Genomic DNA, 20626 nt, shown 5'->3' on the forward strand with positions numbered 1-20626 from the left:
ACTCATAATCCTCCTGTTTCAGCTTCCCAAGCCAATGGGTTTATAGGTGTGTGCCACCGTGACCAGGAATTGAATCCAGGGGTGCTCTCATCCTCAGTCCTTTTTGGTGGGGGCAGAGAGACGGGGTCTCACTAAGTCACCCTGGCTGGTCTCAAACTTGATGTCCTCCTGCCTCAGCCTTCAGAGTTGCTGGAATTACAGGTATGCACCACCAGCCAGTCAATAATAATTTTTTCTTAAGAGACAGGGTCTCACTATTTTCTGCGGACTGACCCCAAACTCCTGGGCTCAAGTGACCCTCCTGCCTTAGTTTTCCCAAGTACCTGGAACTATAGGTGTCCATAACAATTCCTGACTTTTTAATAATTTAATGAAGTTTCTAGAGGGAGTGGAGATAAATGTGTATGTTCAATCTGCCATTTTGAATTGATTTTTAGTGCCTGAAAAATTTTGGCTGATTTTTATCTGAACAGAATGTTCATTGCCTTAAAAAAGTTTGCAGACCACTTTATACTTTAGTAGCTTGCATTTTAAATATCAGAGTCTAAGCCAGAAGAGGAAGGAACTTGTTCAAGGTCACAATTTGGATTACACAGAAATAGGGATAGACTCTAGTCTCTGAGTTCAGGATGAACTGTTCTTTCATGCTTTCTTGTTATCTCATCTGTGACAGTGACTGAACTGATTTCAGGGGCTACCATGTGAATTTGAATTAATCTCCCTCCATTCACTATACTCATGCTTAGCAGCATATCATTTTTACTAGTTTTCCAAGATTTAGAGTGTGAAAGTGAACATTTGCAGACAAACCACATTCTCAAAATTCACTGCCAACACTTGAACCTACACTTGATTTTTTAAAAATATTTGAAATTTAAATACCCAGCAAACCTATTGAATAGTTAAGCAGAGGCATGACAAAAAAGAGTAATACATTAGTTTTTTTTTTTTTTTTTTAAATCACATTCTGTATCTGTGGTAATCTGAGCCTGTTATCAGGAAAAAAAAAAAAAAAAACATGGTTCTTTATCTTAAAGATTAGGAGGATAGTAGTGCAAGAATCCTTGGCAAACTTGCATCAGGCTTGGTCTAGATAGAGAGGCTTGTATCCATGGAGGTTCTCATCCCCTCTTTCCATTTCATCTCTTTTTCCTCTGGGCTAACAGAAGCCCAAGGCTCAGGCAGCATCTGTTAGGTTCATCTGGGTCCAGCTAGTTGGACAGACTTCCCAGATTCAAGGTGATCTGTAGCCACCAGGTTTTTGGGGTTTTTTCCCCACTCAACTCCCTTCCTTTTTCTATTTTTGTGAGAGCAGAATGGGAGCAGGATGATGTCACCAGACCTCTGCAAATTATTCACAACTTAGAAGAGAGAGGAGATATGTGTGTGTGTGTGTGTGTGTGTGTGTGTGTGTACACATTCTTTGTTTTGCGACCACTGCTAAATGGTCATCAATCTTCCCAGCATTTCTCCAAGGTCCTGTGGAGGTTTTTGAGCCAGAATCTGAGAATTTACCTCCAGAAGGAAAAGAATGGTATTAGAATAGTTTCTAATCCACTAAATCCAGGTACAGAATTTTCACATAAACTGACTTCAAGAACTGCTCATTTGAGTCCAGAGTCTTGCCCAATTTGTTGTCACAACTGGCCTTGTGATGAAAGAATAGGTGGAGAAGGATGTTAGGAAATGAAATAAGGACTTGTTGATGCATGCCATTTTTGTTGTGTGTACTATAGTGAGTTAGTTACACAGGGATAATTATAGAGCTAGAGTAATCATATTAAAAGGAGCCTGTAGAGGTCCTCTATCAAAGCCACTTATTGAGAAGGTTAAAAAACAAAAAAAAAACAAAAAACAAACAAACAAACAAAAAACCCTGAGGCTTAGAGCTATTAAAGGATTTGCCCAAGGTACAAAGCTATATTTGATATTTGCTGAGATCCAACACAGCTGTTTTCATATTTGTGGAAGTAAGCTTTTATATCCTCTGTCACATTACTCACCTGCTCTGCTAATGGTATGAAGCAGAGCAGGGAACAGGACATCTTTAGTGTCATCTTTGAGCCTGGAGGGCAGTGATGGGTATGGTTTTAGTTAAGAAGAGAATGCAGACCACTATTATACTTTAGTAGCTTGCATTTTATTTATTTATTAAATTTATGTATTCATTTTTATGTGGTGCTGAGGATCAAACCCAGGGCCTCATGCATGCAAGACAAGCGCTCTACCACTGAGCTATAGCCCCAACCACAGTAGCTTGCATTTTAAATATCGGGGTCTAGGGCTGGGCATGTGGCTCAAGCGGTAGCGTGCTCGCCTGGCATGCGTGCAGCCTGGGTTCGAATCTCAGCACCACATGCAAATAAAGATGTTGTGTCTGCCGGAAACTAAAAAAAAAAAATAAATATTAAGAAATTCTCTCTCTCTCTTTAAAAAAAAAAAAATATATTGGGGTCTAAGCCAGAAGGGGAAGGCACTTGTTCAAGGTCACAATTTGGATTACACAGAAATAGGGATAGACTCTAGTCTGTGACTACAGGGTCAACTGTTCTTTCATACTTTCTTGTTACCTCATCTGTTCATGACAGTGACTGAACAGTATTGTCTGTTAGTCTTCTACACATGACTTCTTGACACCTTTTGATTTTTGAAGTGACATTATATTGGAAAACTCATGCTTCTGAATACTTGCTTGTTCATTTCTGGGATTTACTACTGATTTTTCTCAGGTTATTGTGTTCATCTTCAGCCTTATCTTTTTGTAATGAACAGAGTGGAGAGGAAAGGTATGCTCCTTAAGGAGCAAAGCACTTGTGATGTGAACTTCATATTCATAAAAATTCAGCTTTGATCTCTTTCTTATTCAAATTATATTGTGGGTAATGCTGTTAAATTTGGACACTGATTAGGTGGATAAGAGAGCTTAATGCTGCCTGACATATGAGTGAAGAGAGAGTTGAAGATGCAGGCTGAGAAATCTGTTACTAGCAGAGCCACATTCATGAGCTCACCCTTGGGCTTGGCTAGGTGAATGTGAAAAGCCTGTGTTTGGGAGTGCTTCTTACATAGACATTTCCTTTATTGTTTTGTTCATGAGACTCCTTTGCTTGCCCTTTAGCCCCACCTAGTTTAGCGTGATGGAAAAGGAGACCACATTGTTTTTCTAAAGGTGTTATTTCTAGCTACTGCTAAATTACAAGCACGACATTACCTTCCTACTAGGCATCTTGATGCCATTTTGGCATGGCACCAGCCAAATTCCCTGTGGTTAGCCTAGGATGACCTTAGGAAGAAATCCTAAACAGCTGACTACATCACTGCTTCTTTCCAGGTGGGGACAAGAGGAGTGAACTAAGGTATGTGGTGTGAACTAGAAGCTGGCAAAAATAGTAAATATTTTAGGATTTGTGGGTAATACAGTTTCTCTTATGACATAGCTTTGATGTAGTGCAAAAGCTGCTATACACAGTATATGAATGAATGGGTGTGGCTGTATTCCAATAAAACTATTTACAAAAACAACTGTAAACCAAACCTAGTTGACTGTAGTGTACTGACCTCTGTTATATTTCAATATGGTCTTTGGTTTTTTTTTTTTCATATTTTATTGGTGCATTATAATTACACATAATAGTGGGATTCATTCTAACATATTCATACATGTACACAGTATTACAGTATAATTTGCTTAATATCATTCCCCAGTATTTCCCCTTTCCTCCTTCTCATTCCTCCCCCCTGGTCTCTCTTCTCCACTGATCTCCCTTAGATTTTCATGAGGTGCCCCCCAATATGTAAAGTTTGTTTTGGGAGCAGGTTGCAGTACAGCTACTTTATTGTCCTACATAGCATCTAGGAGTTGGAAACATCTCTTGCTAAAGAATACAGATGAAGGACTGAAGGTGTAGCTCAGTAGTAGAGTATTTGTGTGATGCCCTGGCATCACTTCCAAAAAAAGTTTAAAAAAAAAAAAAAAAAGTTCAGATGAATCAGAAGAACTCAATTTCCAGACTACTGCAGGTGATCATGTGACTCTACTGGTTGATAAATGAATAACCCATATAAGGAGAGATTACTGTTAAATTTTGTGTCTCTGCTGGAGCTTGAAGCAGAATGTTTCCAAAGTGTTAACTAAAGACACCATGTTCCCTTTTTGTCTCAGTTGAAGCTGAGAATGCTTAGGTGATTGCAGAATGATAGGCCAGAAGAATCCTGTGTTCTAGTGGAACAGACCATTTGTGTTCAGGGCCTTGAAGGTAAAGATCAGAGTTTAGGCTTTTGATAGGAATAAGTGAAGGATCAGAAATTCAAATGTAGGGCTGGGGATGTGGCTCAAGCGGTAGCACGCTCGCCTGGCATGCGTGCAGCCCGGGTTCGATCCTCAGCACCACATACCAACAAAGATGTTGTGTCCGCCGAGAACTAAAAAATAAAAAAAAAAAAATGTTGTATCTGAAATACATATAAAAAAAAAAAAAAAAAAAAAAGAAATTCAAATGTGGCCCAGTATAGTGGTATGTCTGGGCAATATACTGATAATCTGATGAGAATACAAAAATCCTTTTAAAAAATAAGCTCAAGAACAAAAATGTTCATTGTAACATTATTCACAATAATCAAAAGGTGGAAGCAGACCAAGGGTCCATCAACGGATAAATAGATAAACAAAAATTGTGTGTATAGTTATTGTACATAGATAAATACACACACATACACACACACACATACACACACATACACACATACAGTGGACTGTTAGCTTTAAAAAGGAAGGAAATTCTGACGCATGCTACAACATGGATGAATCTTGAAGATATTATGTCAAGTGAGGTAAACTATTCACAAAAGCACAAATGTTCTATGGTTCCTCTTACATGAGGTACCTAGAGTAGTCAGATTTACAAAGAAAAAGTAGAATGGTGGTTGCTGGCATCTGGGAGGAGATAGAAATGGGAAGTTATTATTTTATGGATGCAAAGTTTCATTTTGGGAAGATAAAAAAGTTGTGTTGATGATTATAAGAACAAGATGAATTCTAATGCCAGAGAACTGTATACTCAGAAAATGTTAAAATGGTAATCTTATATTATTAATATTTTATCACAATAAAAAAGGGAGAGATAATAAGCCCAAGAAAACTTGTTACCAGGTGGACAAGGAGATTACTTATAGTGCTTTGTGACACTAAAAACCAATTTGTCTCTGGATCTAAACACACTGATCAGAAACATGTGATACTAAGGAGTAATTTTTCCTACTCTGTATTTTCTGTAGCATATTGCCTCAGCTGTTAAAAGCCAAATTGAGGGGCTGGGATAGCTCAGTTGGTAGAGTGCTTGCCTTGCATGCACAAGGCCCTAGGTCTAATCCTCCAGCACCACACACACACACACACACACACACACACACACACACAACCAGATTGTATTAGCTCAGTCCTACAGTTGTAATTCATATTTTTATTTTCTTATTTACTTATTTGTATATTTTTCCCAGACTAGCCTTGAACTTTCAATGCTTCTGCCTCAGCTTCCCTATTAGCTGGATATGCAAGTGCATGCCATTTATAAATAGTATAAGTTGCACTTATTTATAGTTGCACTTCAATTGATCATTTAAAAGGAATTTGCATCTGAGAGATAACACATGTAAGTGCTTCACACATGTTGTGAGCCTACTTTTCTTGACTGATTTGTAAAATCTAAATGTCACATTACCTTGGCGGAGCTGTCCTGTGACCAGACATGTGACCATGTATGCTAACATTTCTTCCAAGTGAAGGCTTATTGGCATCATCCACACATTACAAATAGCTTTCAGATCTGTATTTCTATGCCTTATTTTTTTCTCAAGCAGTAGAATTTAATTTAATCCTCATACTCATGATGTCTAAAATGAATCTTCTTGCCCTTCTAAACATCTCTTGCTTTCTTTTTGTAAGGATGACACACCTTCCATCTAGTCATGTGTGATTAAAACTCTGGAATTGGCTTTGGCTCATCCTCTTTCTTTTATGTATATCTTGTGACACTTATCACAATTAATTACATAATTATACATAGTTTTATAAACTCCAAAAGAGCAGGACTGTGACTGAATTATTTACTGAGGTAGCTATATAATAGATGATCAGTAAACCTGTGTCCTAATTGAGATCCTCTTCACCTTTTACCTAACCCAGGAATCCTTTAACTTTACTAGTGTGTTGAGAGAATTCTTGTTCACCCTGTAGGAAAAGATACTTGTGCAGCCAACAAGTTGATTTTTTCAGGTTTTTTTTTTTTAATAGGATTTTTTTTTAAGAGAGAAATTTTTTAATATTTATTTTTTAGTTTTCGGCGGACACAACATCTTTGTATGTGGTGCTGAGGATCGAACCCGGGCCGTACTCATGCCAGGCAAGCGTGCTACCACTTGAGCCACATCCCCAGCCCCAGTTTTTCAGGTTTTCTCTGATCTTGTTCTCCTACTCTTAGCTTCACATTTCACTTTGGTCAATGGAACACTGAAGATCTGGATACAACAGTGAGCAGCATATGCCACACCTTTGTGAATGTGAGCTTACATTCTAGTGGGGCAGCAGACAATAAACAGATAGAAAACTTCTACTGTGATAACTGCTATGAAGAAAAATAAAGCTGGACAACGGGCCCCAGAGTGCTATTTTTTTTTTAATATTTATTTTTTTTAGTTTTCAGCGGACACAACATCTTTGTTTGTATGTGGTGCTGAGGATTGAACCCAGGCCTCGCGCATGCCAGGAGAGCATGCTACCGCTTGAGCCACATCCCCAGCCCCATAGAGTGCTATTTTTCTTAGAGGGACTAGAGTAGCCTCTTTAAATAGAGATCTGAATGGAGGCAGTAGTCCAGGATAGCTGAGGCAGGTAGAGGGAAGAAGCAGCACAGAGGCCTGAAGCAGGAACATAGTTGTTATTTTGGGGTAACAGCAGGAAGCTAGTGTGGTAAAAATAGAATGATCAGAGAGAAAACAACATGTGGTCAGTGAGGTAGCTTCCCCAGGTCCACCATAGTGGTCCTTGCTTGAAAGAGAATGGAATAGTAAATACTTTGAAAATGGCTAGGGGTCTAGCTCAGTGGTAGAACATGTGTTTAGCATGACCACACATGAGGTCCTAGTTTAATCCCCAGCTCCAAAACAAAGAAACAACAACCTTTATGAATGCATGAAGCTAAAGCAGTAATTATCTGCTTATTTTTCTGAATGAAGAGTCAAAGCAGAGTGTTAGGGTGTACCTGTAGTATAGAAAGATAGGATATTTGTTCCACAGTTCATGAAGAGAGCACAAGATTCTATGTATATTTTTACCCTCATTGCTCTACTAGCCAGAGCAAGAGAAACTAATTCTGTCTGGTTCTTTTTTTTTTTTTTAGAGAGAGAGAGAATTTTTTTAGTACTTATTTTTTTTTAGTAATCGGTGGACACAACATCTTTGTTTGTATGTGGTGCGAGCGTGCTACAGCTTGAGCCACATTCCCAACCCTCTGTCTGGTTCTTGAAGGAAATTCTGTGTAGAGTGAAAGTCAAAGGTTACAGACTTGTCAAGGGAGCAGGAAGAACTGCTCAGCTGTTGGTGGTTTTATTTTATTTTATTTTTTTAATATCTTTATTTATTTACTTATTTGTTTTTATGTGGTCCTGAGGATCAAACCTAGGGTCTCACACCTGCGAGGCAAGTGCTGTACCACTTAGCTACAGCCCCAGCCCTGTTGGTGGTTTTAAAAGGTAAAACTCATCTTTTTTTCCCTGTCTATGGACTAGTCTTATAAGTCATCAAGATCTCTTGGAGTAGTGGGAATGCAGGAGCGGCAGGTGGTGGGTAATTTTCTATAGGATTTAGGAAAGGACTGCTGATTTAACTAAATCTCTGATTATTCTAAGCTGCTCATAGAAATCTGTTGCTGTCCCTGCTGTCTCAGACACAAGAGGAAGGCACTTAAGGATTCCTGTTATTTTTTTTCTTTATATATTTTTTAGTTGTAGACGGACACAATACCTTTATTTTGTTTATTTGTTATTATGTGGTGCTGAGGATCGAACCAAGTGCCTTCACGTGTGCAAAGCAAGGGCTCTACCGCTCAGCCCCAGCCCCAGCCCCAGCCCAAGGATTCCTGTTATTGATAGCCACTTTGGATTGACTTTTCTAGGATAGCCAATTGAGTATTTGCTATTCGGGGGCTTCCAAACTTGGCCGCTCTCTGCCCTTCTCCCCTAGTCGACTACTCATGATCTCCTACATCAGCTGGCTTTCTCTTCATGACCTGTGTTCTCCTTTTTTGGGCCTTTCCCCTAGTTCTTTGGCTTGGAATATATACTTCGATGCTGGGCACAGTCCTCTACATGCTTCAGGGCTTCTTTTGTGTTTTCTCAAGGGGAGAGAAATGACCAAACACTCCTCCTCTGTTCTCCTTAAGCACTTTGCATTTGTATCTGTTTAACATTGTCTTTCACAAGTTTATACACCTGTCTCCCTGCCAGCCTATGTATTTCCGTTTGGCAGGGGCACATGCCCTGTTCTGTCACATTGGAGGGTTGTGTGAAGTTTCACTTCTCTGAGTACTAGTTTCTCAGTGTTCCTCCAGGTGTAGTTAATCACTCCCTCTTCTCTTGTACCATAATGGCTTATTTCTCTCAGTGCTTGGCAACCTGTTTGAAATGCAGAATTTCAGGCCCTCCTGAACTAGAATCTGGTGCTTCTTACATAGTGTGCACACAAAGGTTTAATGAACATTGCCTTAGCACTGTGTTCCCCTTACTACCATTCCCTGTTCCCCTTACCACTGTGTTCAGACACAGTGTATATGTGTTTTTCTTCCCCTCTTAAGGATGAACTCATGAAGCATGTGAACCATGTTTTATTTAGTATAGTTCTTGGCATGTTTCTGGTGCTCAAAGGTGTTTGTTTGCTGAATGACCTGAAAGGGCTGTGGTATTATATTTGAGATGCTTCTTCAGTCAGTCTACTGTAGAAGTACATGTAATTCTGCATGGTGCTTTGCTCAGTGCATGGGATTCCCTGCTATGGATAGGACTCTTGGTGTTTATAAATTGGTGGGTGAGATGGATACTTATCAGTTTATAATGAGATAAGGCAGAATGACAGTTACATTTCAGAGGGTTTGTGACTGCTTTGGAAAGGATGGCATTTGATTGGTACCTTACAGGATGAGTAGGACTTTGACAGACATGATGGGAAGAAGCATTCCAGGCTAGTAGAAAATCTATCCAAAGGCCCAGGAATGAAAATAACATGGTTTCTCAAGGAAGAAAGACATGGAGGAACAAGGTGAAAGGTGAGAAGTTAAGATTGGAAATGTGGGTTGAATGCAAACTGTGAACTTGAATTCTTATGGTGAGCAGTTTAAACTGGTAAAAAAAAAAAAAATTTAAAAAAAAAGAAAGAAAAAAAGAACATCTCAAATCCCTCGTTGGTACAATTCACTGTTCATTGATTCCTGAGGATTTTGCTCTCCCATCTTCCTCCCCCTTGTCCCATTCTATGTTGCTGAATATGGATGGTGGGCAGTGGGGGAGGATTTGGAAGGGGTGGGGACAGGCCTAAATGTCTTAACCAGCTCTTTATGTGGGATTATTTGCCACAGAGCTTTTTTTAGTGTCAACTGGTTAGCCACTTCCTTTTTTAACCCCCTTCCTGACACTACGCAGTGGGGCCCCCTAAAGCAGAGACCAAAACTCCATCAGTAGAGTGTTTAGACAGTGTGCTTTAAAATACTATCAAAACCTCAGAGTGACCCTAGTATATTTTATTATACTTGCCATCAGTTTCCCGGCCCTACAGGTTTGTGAGGACTGATCATTTTTGCTCATGGATGGATGAGCGTACCTCTGTCTATATTCTGGAATGGCAGGCAGTTCATCAACATTTAAGGGGAAAGGTTACCTGCCCCCATTTCCTTACATGCCACCTTGTTAGAAACCCACCTAAACAAGGTAAGTAGTGTAGCTTGTTCATTTCTACTTATTCATTTCTACTTACCTGGAAATCAAGCCCTCCACAAGTTGGCCCTAAGCCTCACCACCTTTTTCTTGAAACTTTCACTTCAGCCGACAAATTTCCTGTGCTTTGCCTCCTTTGAATTCCCACATTGACGGTTCCACTAGTCCTGAACTAGAAGGTCAACAGTTTAAAAAAAAAAAAGAGGTAAAATTCATCAGAAGTTTTATGACTTTTGTGACTTGTTTATACTCAGATGCAGGACCAACAGGCTTTGGGATTCATTAAGAACACTTTTGCATGAGGTGCTTTGTTAAGGGCTTGGATACAATCTGCCTTTCTGTGGGAAGAGTATTCAGCCTGAGAGAAGGAAATTCATTGATGACGACATAATGTGTGCAGTAATGGAGTCTTGAGCAAGAAGGGGAGGGCTGCCTGCCTGGAAGTCAGAGAGGTACTTCAGAGGAGGGAGCATTTGAGCTGGATCTTGAAGGATAAGGAATATAATTCACTGGGCAGAAAAATGGGGCATAAGGTTACAAGCAGAGGAATAGGGCAGTTGGGGGATTGCCAGCACCTTAGAAGAGAGGCATGGAGGGGGTTAAAACTGGGTGAAGTAGATTAGGACCAGCTTGGAGTTTGACCTGGCTTGTAAAAAAGTAGGGACCCCAAAATAATAGGGACTGAAATGACTAGACTCAAGTGTATGTGGTATTGACTCATTCAGAAGCTTCATTTGTTCAACAAATATTGAGTAGAATTGCCAGAGTGTTCCAAGAAAAGTGAAGCATACAAAGATTGTTGCCTTGATGGAACTCCTGCTTCATTAAGAATAGATAAGTTGGTTCTATTAGGCTACCACCATTTGCTTTTGTCCAGGTTACCAGTGACCTCCTTGATACAGTTATTCTATGATCACAAAGTTCTTCCCTGTCAAACCTTCTTACTTTCTGGAGACCGCGTTTTTGTTTTTGTTTGTTTGGTTTCTTTTCTTTTTTTTTAAAGAGAGAGTGAGAGAGGAGAGAGAGAGAGAGAAAGAGAATTTTTTAATATTTATTTTTTAGTTATCGGCGGACACAACATCTTTGTTTGTACGTGGTGCTGAGAATCGAACCCGGGCCGCACGCATGCCAGGCGAGCGCGCTACCACTTGAGCCACATCCCCAGCCCTGTTTGGTTTCTTTTTTGAGATGGGGTTTCAATTAAAAAAAAAAAACAAAAAAAAACTATAGTGTGTTTTATATACCAGTACTATATTATAGTAATGTATATTACTATTAAAATATAGCATATTCTTTTGAGATGATGATCTCAGATTCCTCGGCTCAAATGATTCTTCTGTCTCAGCCTTCCAAATTGCTGGGACTACAGTTGTGCATCATCACACTTGGTTCTGTGTATTCTTCATCTCTCATTTTTGATAATATAATATAAAGGGAATAATAGAGTATATGACCTTTTATGATTAATTTTTTTACTCAGCATAATGCCCTTTAAGTGCTTCTAAGTTATTGTGTGTGTTGATTAGTTTTCTCTTTCATATTTCTAAGTAGATTTATCTCTGAGATAAATGTCTAGTGATATTTTGCTGTTTCAAAATATAGTATATTTTTAGTATTAGAATAAATTGCTGTTTTCCAAACTGCCTATACATAGATTCCTACTGCCATGTATGAGTGTGATAGTTAATTTTATGTGTCAACTTGGATAGACTGTGGTGCCCAGTTGTTTGGTAAAACACCAGTCTAGATACTGTTGTGAAGGTATTTTTTTAGATGTGATTGGTAATTTTTTTTTTTTTTTTAAGCGTTGAGGACTGAACCCAGAGCCTCGAGCATGCTAGGCAAGCACTGTACCACTGAGCTACATCCCAAGCTCTGTAATTAGCATTTAATTAGTAGATGTTGAGAAAACTGATTATCCTCCATAATGTGCATCAGTCTTATCCGATCGGTTTGAAGTCTTAAGAGTAAAAACTGAAGTTTCCTGAAATAGCAATTCTGCCTCAAGATAGCAGAGAGGTCTGGGATGTCATTTAGTGTCAGAGTGCCTGCTCAGAATGTGTGAGGCCCTAGCTTCAATCCCCAGCACCATGTGAAAAAAAAAAAGTTGATCTTTGGCCTGGGGTACAGCTCAGTGAAAGAGTGCTTGCCCGTCCAACATGAAGCCCCAAGTTCTGTTTCTGGTATCACAAAAGAAAAAAAAAAATTCTAAGAAAGAAACCTGCCTGAATTTCCTGCCTGCTTTCCTGCCCTGCATAATTCACACTCAAAACTGTAAAGTCAAATCTTATCTAAATCTCTGGCCTGCCAGCCCACTACAGGTTTTGGGTTTACTAATCCCTACAATCTCATGAGCCAATTGCTCAATTCCCTCTCCCTCTCGCTTATATTAGTTCTATTTTTGGAAAACTATAATACAACGACTGACCCAGTTCTTTTGCTTCCTCATCCGCATTTAGTATTGTCACTGTTTTTTATTTGGAGCATTCATTGAATGTGTAGTAATAGCTCTTGATTAGAATTTGCATTGTTTAATGAGTAATGATGCTGAACATTTTTTACATGTTTACATCTATATAACATATTTGATGAAATAGCTCTTCATGTCTTTTTCCCTTTTTCTCACTTTTTTTTTCTTTTTTTTGTTTTGCTTTGTTTTTGCTGTGCTGGGGGATGAACCCAGGATCCCCCACCCAGGGCAAGTATTCTGACCCTGAGCTACTTCCCTACCCTTCAATTGACTATGTATATGTATTTATATTTATTTTAGTTGTTGATGGACCTTTATTTTATTTATTTATATGTGGTGCTTAGAATCAAACCCAGTGCCTCACACATGCTAGGCAAGTACTCTGTCACTGAGCCACAATCCCAGCTCCCCTACAATTGATTCTTGTATGTTGCTCTTGTATCCTGTAACCTTGTTGAACTTATTTACTAGTTCTGGGGTTTTATTGTTTTATTTATTTATTTATCTATCTATCTATCTATCTATTTATTTATTTATTTTGGTGGTGGTAGGGATTGAACTCAGGGCTTTGTGCATGCTAGGAAGCTCTCTACCAACTGAACTATTTCCCTAGCCCCTGTTTTTGTTTTTGATTTCTAGATTGTTTTGCCTTTTCTTTTTTTTTTTTTTTTTTTTCCTTTCTTTCAGCACTGGGGATCAAATCCAGAGCCTCATGCATGCAAGTACTCTACCATTGAACTAGAGTCAATAAAATCAACAAACCTCTAGCAAAACTGACAAAAAAAAAAAAAGACATAAATCACCAGTATAAAAAGGAAATAGCAGGTATAGTAATCATAAAAGGATAAAAGAGAATAGCATGAACAACTCTACCCACATGAATTGACAACTTTGATATAATGGATCAATTTCTTAAAATGACAACTTAGGATTTATTTGGTCCCTAGCACTGCAAAAAAAAATCAATTTACGTATGTATATACACACGAATATAACACACACACACACACACACACTCTCATACACATCCAAGACTGGGGGTATAGCCCATTTGGATCCCAGGGCTCAGAGCAAAAAAAAAAAAAGAACAAGAAAACTCACAACAGCCACACTCCTGTAATCCCAGCCACTTGGTCAGCCTAGGCAATTTAGCAAGACCCTGTCTCAAAATAAAATTTTTTATAAAAAGGGTTGGGAATATAGCTCAGTGGTAGAGCGCCCCTGGGTTCATTCCCCAGTACCACCAAAAACTAAAACTAAAAAGAACATGTTTGTATATATGTGTATATATATATTTAATAGATAATAATGAACTTAAAATTTACTATACCTATTTTGTATATGTAAGAAAAACTTGAAGGAAATGAATAGGAAATCATAATGCCTTATGCTTAGTCTTTGATATCCTTTTCTGAATTTAGGCTAGAGAACCTATAGTCCATTTGACTGAAATCTCTTTGTTTTGTTTTTGCAATACTGGGGTTTGAACTTGGCCTCCCACATGTCAAGCAAGCGCTATACCACTGAGTTACACCCCCAGCCACATTTTGACTATAATCTTTAATGAAACTGCCATCTTTTTTTAGAGTTATTTTCAAAGAGAACTATTGATTTGGGGGGCTGCTAACTTTTGAGTTTTTTCAGAGATTATGAAGAAAAGTGGGTATTTTAATTTTAACAAATTCTTGCTGAGGTGGTTAGTTAATGTACATGACCCTTATTATCCTCAAGGGTTTGAAATCCACTAGTTGAAAAATAACAGACAACTACAGCGTTTTGGACTAAGTTTTTACCTCTCAAATGTAGAATAAACTTACCTAACATCTGAATAAGATTTGGTTATGAACGGAGGGCTAAGCTGAGCTAGTTTTGTGCTTGGTGTTTGCTGAAATAGGTAGAGGATTAGTTGATACTTGATGTAGGAAAACAGTTCAAGGAGTCCTCATTCCGGCTACTACCTGGTACTTGGGATTGAACACAGGAGTGCTCAACACTGAGTTACATCTTCAGCCTCTTTTGTTTTTTTGAGACAGGATCTTGCTGACTTACACAGGCTGTCTTTGAATTTGGCAGTCCTCCTGCCTCTGCCTCCCAAGTAGCTAGGATTTACCTCCTACATTTCTGTTGGACAAGACTGCATTATTTTCTGGGGTTAGTTAGCACTTAAATTCCATGGGAGGTGGAGAAAGAAAGAACAATTGTGTAACTATGGTTAAGAAACCAAAGTTTAACAAAAAGGCACATTGGTGGTGGCACAGTCCTGTACTGGCCATTTATGGCTCTGTTGTGAATGCCTCTATTTCAGGCTCAGCTTACTTGCTTTTACAAAGGAGCAAGCAATTTGTATGGGACACAGTTCATTTCAGTGTTGAATTCTACAATCTGTGGACAGTTCATGCTAGTCAGCAAGGCGAGTCTGGGAACACCAGCAGAAAATTAGATATGATGTGGGCTAGAGGTGGGAGTCGTGGATAAGGATCAGCACCTTCTCCTTTCTAGAGAATGTGTTCACTTCCCTCTTCACAGTATTTGTTCCTTGGGTCTCTAGAGCAGAAGTCAGCAAACTCTTTCTATAAAAGGGCAGATAGTAACTACTTTTGTCTTTGTGGACTGTTGGTCTCTGTCACAGCTACTCAGTTTTAACATTGTATGGGCATGTCTGTGTTCTAATAAAACTTCATATATGTACATTCAGATTTGAATTTCATATAATTTTCACATCATAACTATTAATATACTTTGAATCTCCCCCAACCATTCAAAAATGTGAACAATTCTTAACTCATGGGCCATTCTAAAATAAGCCCACAATTCCTCTAAAGTCTTAGAAATAACCTCTATAAAATTCCAAATTTGCAGATATCCCTTTTATTTATTTACCAAGTACTAATTTAGTATTTAGTATATGCCATGCATGTCTTAAATGACTTGCAGATGTTGGCTAATTTAATCCTCACAATAACTCATAGGGTTATTTTTTTTTTGTTTTCCCTATTTTTCAAATTAATAAGTTAAAGGCAGAGAGAAGTTAAGTAACTGGCTCAGGGTTACACAGCTGGTAAATAATAGGATCTAGATTTGAACCTGAGTAGTTTGTCTTCAGAATACCTGTTCGTGACTGCATGATCAATGTGATTCTGCAACCTGTACACTCAGAAAAATGAGAAATTATACCCCATCTGATTCAAATGTATGATACTGTCATGTGTATCTAATTTTTTTTTAAGTAGGCCAGACTTCAGCTAAAGCCCCGTACTCTTTTTTTTTTTTTTTTAAAGAGAGAGAGAGAGAGAATTTTAATATTTATTTTTTAGTTTTCGGCAGACATAACATCTTTGTTTTTTGTTTTTTTGTTTTTTGTTTTTTTTTTGTATGTGGTGCTGAGGATTGAACCTGGGCCGAATACATGCCAGGCAAGCATGCTACCGCTTGAGCCACATCCCCAGCCCATGTATCTAATTAAAACAAGTAAAATAAAATTAAATTAACACCCATAAAAAAAAAAGAATACCTGTTCTTATTCTCCCTGATGCTCTTTCTTAAATTTTTTATACTTACCACCAAACACAGTGGCCCATGCCTGTAATCCCAGCAACTAGGGCAGCAGAGGCAAGAGGATTCCAAGTTCAAGGCCAGCCTCAGCAATTTAACTGCCTCAAAATAATAAAAAGAACTGGGGATATAACTCAGTGGTAGAGCACCCCCAAGTTGAATTCCTCACACCTAAATAAATAAATCATAATAACTATGGAGCCTAAAGGAATTTTAAGGAATAGGTCATCCCTTCTATTCTATGACAGGGTCTCCTTTGTTGTTCAGTTTGGTTTTGAATTCCTGAGCTGAAGTGAAACTTCCTTCTCCTCCCACCAAGTAACATGGACTATGGGTACTTACCTCAAAACCCAGATCATTACTTTTCCATTTTATAGACTCATTTTTATGCACCAACTTCATAGCATTTATGACTCAATTTTATGCTTCAGTAAAATGATAGTTTATTATGCATTTTCAGCCTCCTTTATGACTGCATAAAAGCTTAGTCTTAGCCCCACTAATCCCAAGGGATTCTGTCTGTACAGCCTGGGCACTTAACTATTTGTTTTATTTATGCTCTTTGTGAGTTCCTTGAAAGTAGAAGCAATTGTGTCAACATGTTTTCCATCAAAGCAAAATGTATTCTGGATGTATCTTTTGCTTTCTTTGCAAACACCTCTATCAGATTACTCCCAACTCAGATTTTACCCTACTGCTTTTCCTGTTTGAATACACAGCTGGTTGAATATTGAGCCACCTGCCTGTGACAGGAACAGAATTTGTGGTGTCACACTGCATTCTCCCTGTTGATCCATGGCAAGGCTGGAATGAAATATTTCCAGTCCTTTCAAGCAAAGAAATGGGAAGGGGTGTGTGCACACACTGTGTGTGTGTGTGTGTGTGTGTGTGTGTGTGTGAGAGAGAGAGAGAGAGAGAGAGAGAGAGAGAGAAAGGGAGAAGGAGAGGGAATGAGGAGGGAGAACAAGTCAAAACTGAGGCAGACAATGAAGTATTCCAGATTTCTGGTTCCTTTTGTTTGCTCATAGTCTTAGACTGTACTAACCAGAGGGACCTCAGAGCACCTCTGATGCAGGGGTTCCCATGCCACAGGGAATCCCTAGAATTATAACCCTCAAACCAATCCACATTTGTACCAATCTATCGGCTAGATAAATATTTTTTATGTGCATGTACAGTTACTTTTCAAAGATATATGGGTCCTACCACAATAGAAATCAAGAGCTTTCCTAAATTCAAGTTGGGCTATTGTCATTCGCAGAACTACTGTCTTTTGGGAAACCTGGTTCAGTTAAAGCCCCTTATTTTGCAGATGAACAAACTGAGGCTCAGGGGTAGGGAAGAAATTTACGCAAGTCAAACAGAAAAGTAACAGCTGGCTTGGAAACTGGTGCAAGTTTGTCACATACCATATAGCTTGTGCTCTTGTCTCCTAAGATGGGCACAGCGTGAAGAGATTGGCAAGTATTTTGATCTGTAAGGCTATGCTGTGTTTTCTAATATTGCCTAATAGAGTGATTAATTGAATAATATTTACCAGTATTCAGTGCTTCTTTTGAGAATCTCAAAAGTATTTTCCTATTCTTTGCATGCCCCAATCCGTAATAATCTGTATTATAACCTGGAAATCTGAGGCATGGTAAAATTGGGCAGCTTGCTTTTAACTATAATAGAGCTACACCTAAAATTCAGAGTTTCACTAGATACAGTGGCGCACACCTATAATTCCACTGATTAGGGAGACTGAAGCAAGAGGATCACAAGTTTAAAGTCAGCTTCAGCAACTTAGTGAGTTCCTAAGTAACTTGGCGAGACCCTGTCTCAAAATTTTAAAAATAAATAAATAAGTAAAAGGACTGAGGATGTAGCTCAGTGGTTAGGTGAGTTCAATCCTTGATACCAAAATAAATAAATAAATAAAATAATAATAAGAGTTTTAATCTCTGTACCTCATCAGGCTGAACTTGTGAGTATTTCAGTTATTTATGTCTTAGTCTTTGGTGATTGACACTCTTAGTTGAATGTAACAAAAACTTTTTTGTTAAGTCTCTGCTAAGGGCTGGGGGTGTGGCTCAAGCTGTAGCGCGCTCGCTTGGCATGCGTGCGGCCCGGGTTCAATCCTCAGCACCACATACAGACAAAGATGTTATGTCCACCGAAAACTAAAAAATAAATATTAAAAATAATTCTAAAAAAAAGTCTCTGCTAAGTTCCTATCATTATGCTAGGTATTTTCACATATATTATTTAATGAGACCAAAATTGCAATTCTGAGGTCCCTCTCAGAAAAAGCTAAGTAGCTGCAGCATGCTCCAGAGCCCATTCATCCAGTCATTTATTCCCTTCATTCACCATTATGAAGCACCTCTGTTTGTCAGGTTTGCAAACAAGCTTTGAGTCACATCCTGTTATTTGCCAAATTACAGATGTATGCTTCCAAACAAGACCCAGGGTTGGCAGCAACATAAACTTGGTCTGCACAGGACAACAGTTTTTTCCTATTGACTCTTAAGGAAATCGGGGTGGCCTGGTGATTTGGTTCATATCGATCATTCTAGACTTTTATATTTGATCTTCTCAAAAACTCCTGAGAGGTCAGATAAGTAGGAATGATCTCATTTTATAAGTTTGCTAGCCAACTTGGAGGAGGCCTGCCTGAGGTAGCCACGCTGATGGAGCCTTCTAATGCTAGTATTTATGCCACAGTGCTGCTCCTGCACTCTTCCCTGCTTCCAGAGTCCTCCCTGCTTCTCTTTCCATACCCTTTCTTCCTTTCTGTATCTCTTTCTGTGTCACCTTCACAGGTGCGTCTTCTGATATGTGAAGTTCAGATGCTGGAGTTCTTCAAGAGTCATAATCCAAGACTCCTCACACTCCAAGCTCTCCCCCTAAGTGATCTCCTCCTAAGTGATCTCCTCCTGTCAACACTGATGATTGTCAAAAGTGTTGGTTGAATCCAGATTCAACTTTGTGTTCCAGACTTACCCATCCTTTTCCTGCATGGTATTCGCTACTTGGATGTCTCCTACTCAGTGTCAGCTTTCAAAACTTTACTGGTTGTCTACCATTGACTTTGTCCTTTTATGTGTATGGCACCCCCATGTATCGAGTCACAGGTCATAGTGAGTCTAAGTTCAGCACCTTTCTTGAGTCTGACCTCTTCTCCTTTCCCAACTCCACCAGCACCATCCAGGCTGAGCTCTTCTGTTTTCCTTCTCGACTGGGCAGTGGGCTCCTTGCCCTTGCTCCTTGCAGGCACTCTACCCTTCCACTTCATGCTCCACCTCCACAGAGTGGCCTAATAAACTTGGAATTCCTTCCTTAATATTGTTCCCTGATTTTCTAACATCTAACAGTAAGGTGTAGAAATTTTTAGATGCCTTTTCATTTTCTTCAACTTCACATCATAGCACTCTTCCTTTCATATCTGTACTAGAATTACAGAGGCCACTTTAACATTTATCAAAGTAATAGTTTGTTCATGATTTTAAAAGCCAAGTATAGTGGGATTACAACACATGTACACTTAAGTTTCCCATCTACTTTTAGGACCTAATCTCCCTCCCTTTCATATAACTCCACCAACTCTTTTAATTTTCCAAACAACATTGTTAACAAATATTAAAGGTACATAGGCTTAATAAGAAACAAATATGGAGGAAGCCTGTGGGGCTTATACTATGCAGAGCCTTGCTGAAAAAGAGGTTCTGATATCTACCTTTTGTAGAACCAGTCACATGAATACTGAGTCTTTGCTGTGGTTTTAGTGGAAGTGGTTTTGTCTTCTCTATTTAAATTGATTTTTTTTTCTTGGAAGCAAACTCAGGGATACTGTATATACCAAAGGAGTCCTATGACTGCCCCTAATTTGCTATGTAGTTACTATTCATTGCAGATCATCTCACAGTGTTTAAATGGTGGGCACTGATAGTTATGATCCGTAAGTGATGGAGTGGCCATGGGCACTTGGCGTCTGTTGTACACACAGGGAGATCTGATGTCCTGATCCAGCCTCACAGCTCTCAAGTGTGTTCATGAGTTTAGCTCTTTCAGAGTGCTTCATGTACATCAGATTCGTTTCTTTCCATCCTGTCTTGAACTTTGAACCTGACTATTTCAAATACTTTAAATTTACTGTCTGAATCCATTTCATTGATAATACTTTATAAGATGTTTTGTTTTGGAGGTAGGTATGTAACAAAGCAGGTTTAAAGGTAGGGATATGTGCCAAATGGTTTTCTGACAAACCAGTTATGTGTTTCTTATTGATTTTTTTCACTAAATTCTGTTGTATCAGTTCACATTTCTTTGCCATCTTACAGATTGGGAAGAGGGAGGATTTGAAGTAACAGTGTATAATTCATGATAAGTGGAAGAGTAGTCTTTGCATGAGTCTATGTAATTCTAGGTATTAATAATAGGGAACCTGCTTGCCCTCTTACAAAGCCATGGTTTACAAAATTTTTTTAAAAAAGAGAGAGAGAGAGAGAATTTTAATATTTATTTTTTTTTAGCTTTCGGCGGACCCAACATTTTTGTTTGTATGTGATGCTGAGGATCGAACCTGGGCTGCACGCATGCCAGGGGAGCACGCTACCGCTTGAGCCACATCCCCAGCCCTAGTTT

At 38.8% G+C, this 20626-nt stretch overlaps 1 protein-coding gene across 3 annotated transcripts in view; it reads left to right on the forward strand.

Moving 5' to 3' along the window:
• The window catches only part of Klhl18 (kelch like family member 18), a 52959-nt gene that overhangs the window by 4267 nt on the left and 28066 nt on the right, over window positions 1-20626 (forward strand). The window contains exon 2 of one of the 3 annotated variants that reach the window (XM_076844820.2): window positions 3332-3356. The exons of the other annotated variants lie outside the window; for them this stretch is intronic. The gene's annotated coding sequence lies outside the window, so the exon portion shown is untranslated. The remainder of the gene's footprint in view (window positions 1-3331; window positions 3357-20626) is intronic. 3 annotated transcript variants of the gene reach the window in all.

This window comes from Callospermophilus lateralis, chromosome 1, assembly GCF_048772815.1.
Source record: "Callospermophilus lateralis isolate mCalLat2 chromosome 1, mCalLat2.hap1, whole genome shotgun sequence".
NCBI lineage: Eukaryota > Metazoa > Chordata > Mammalia > Rodentia > Sciuridae > Callospermophilus > Callospermophilus lateralis.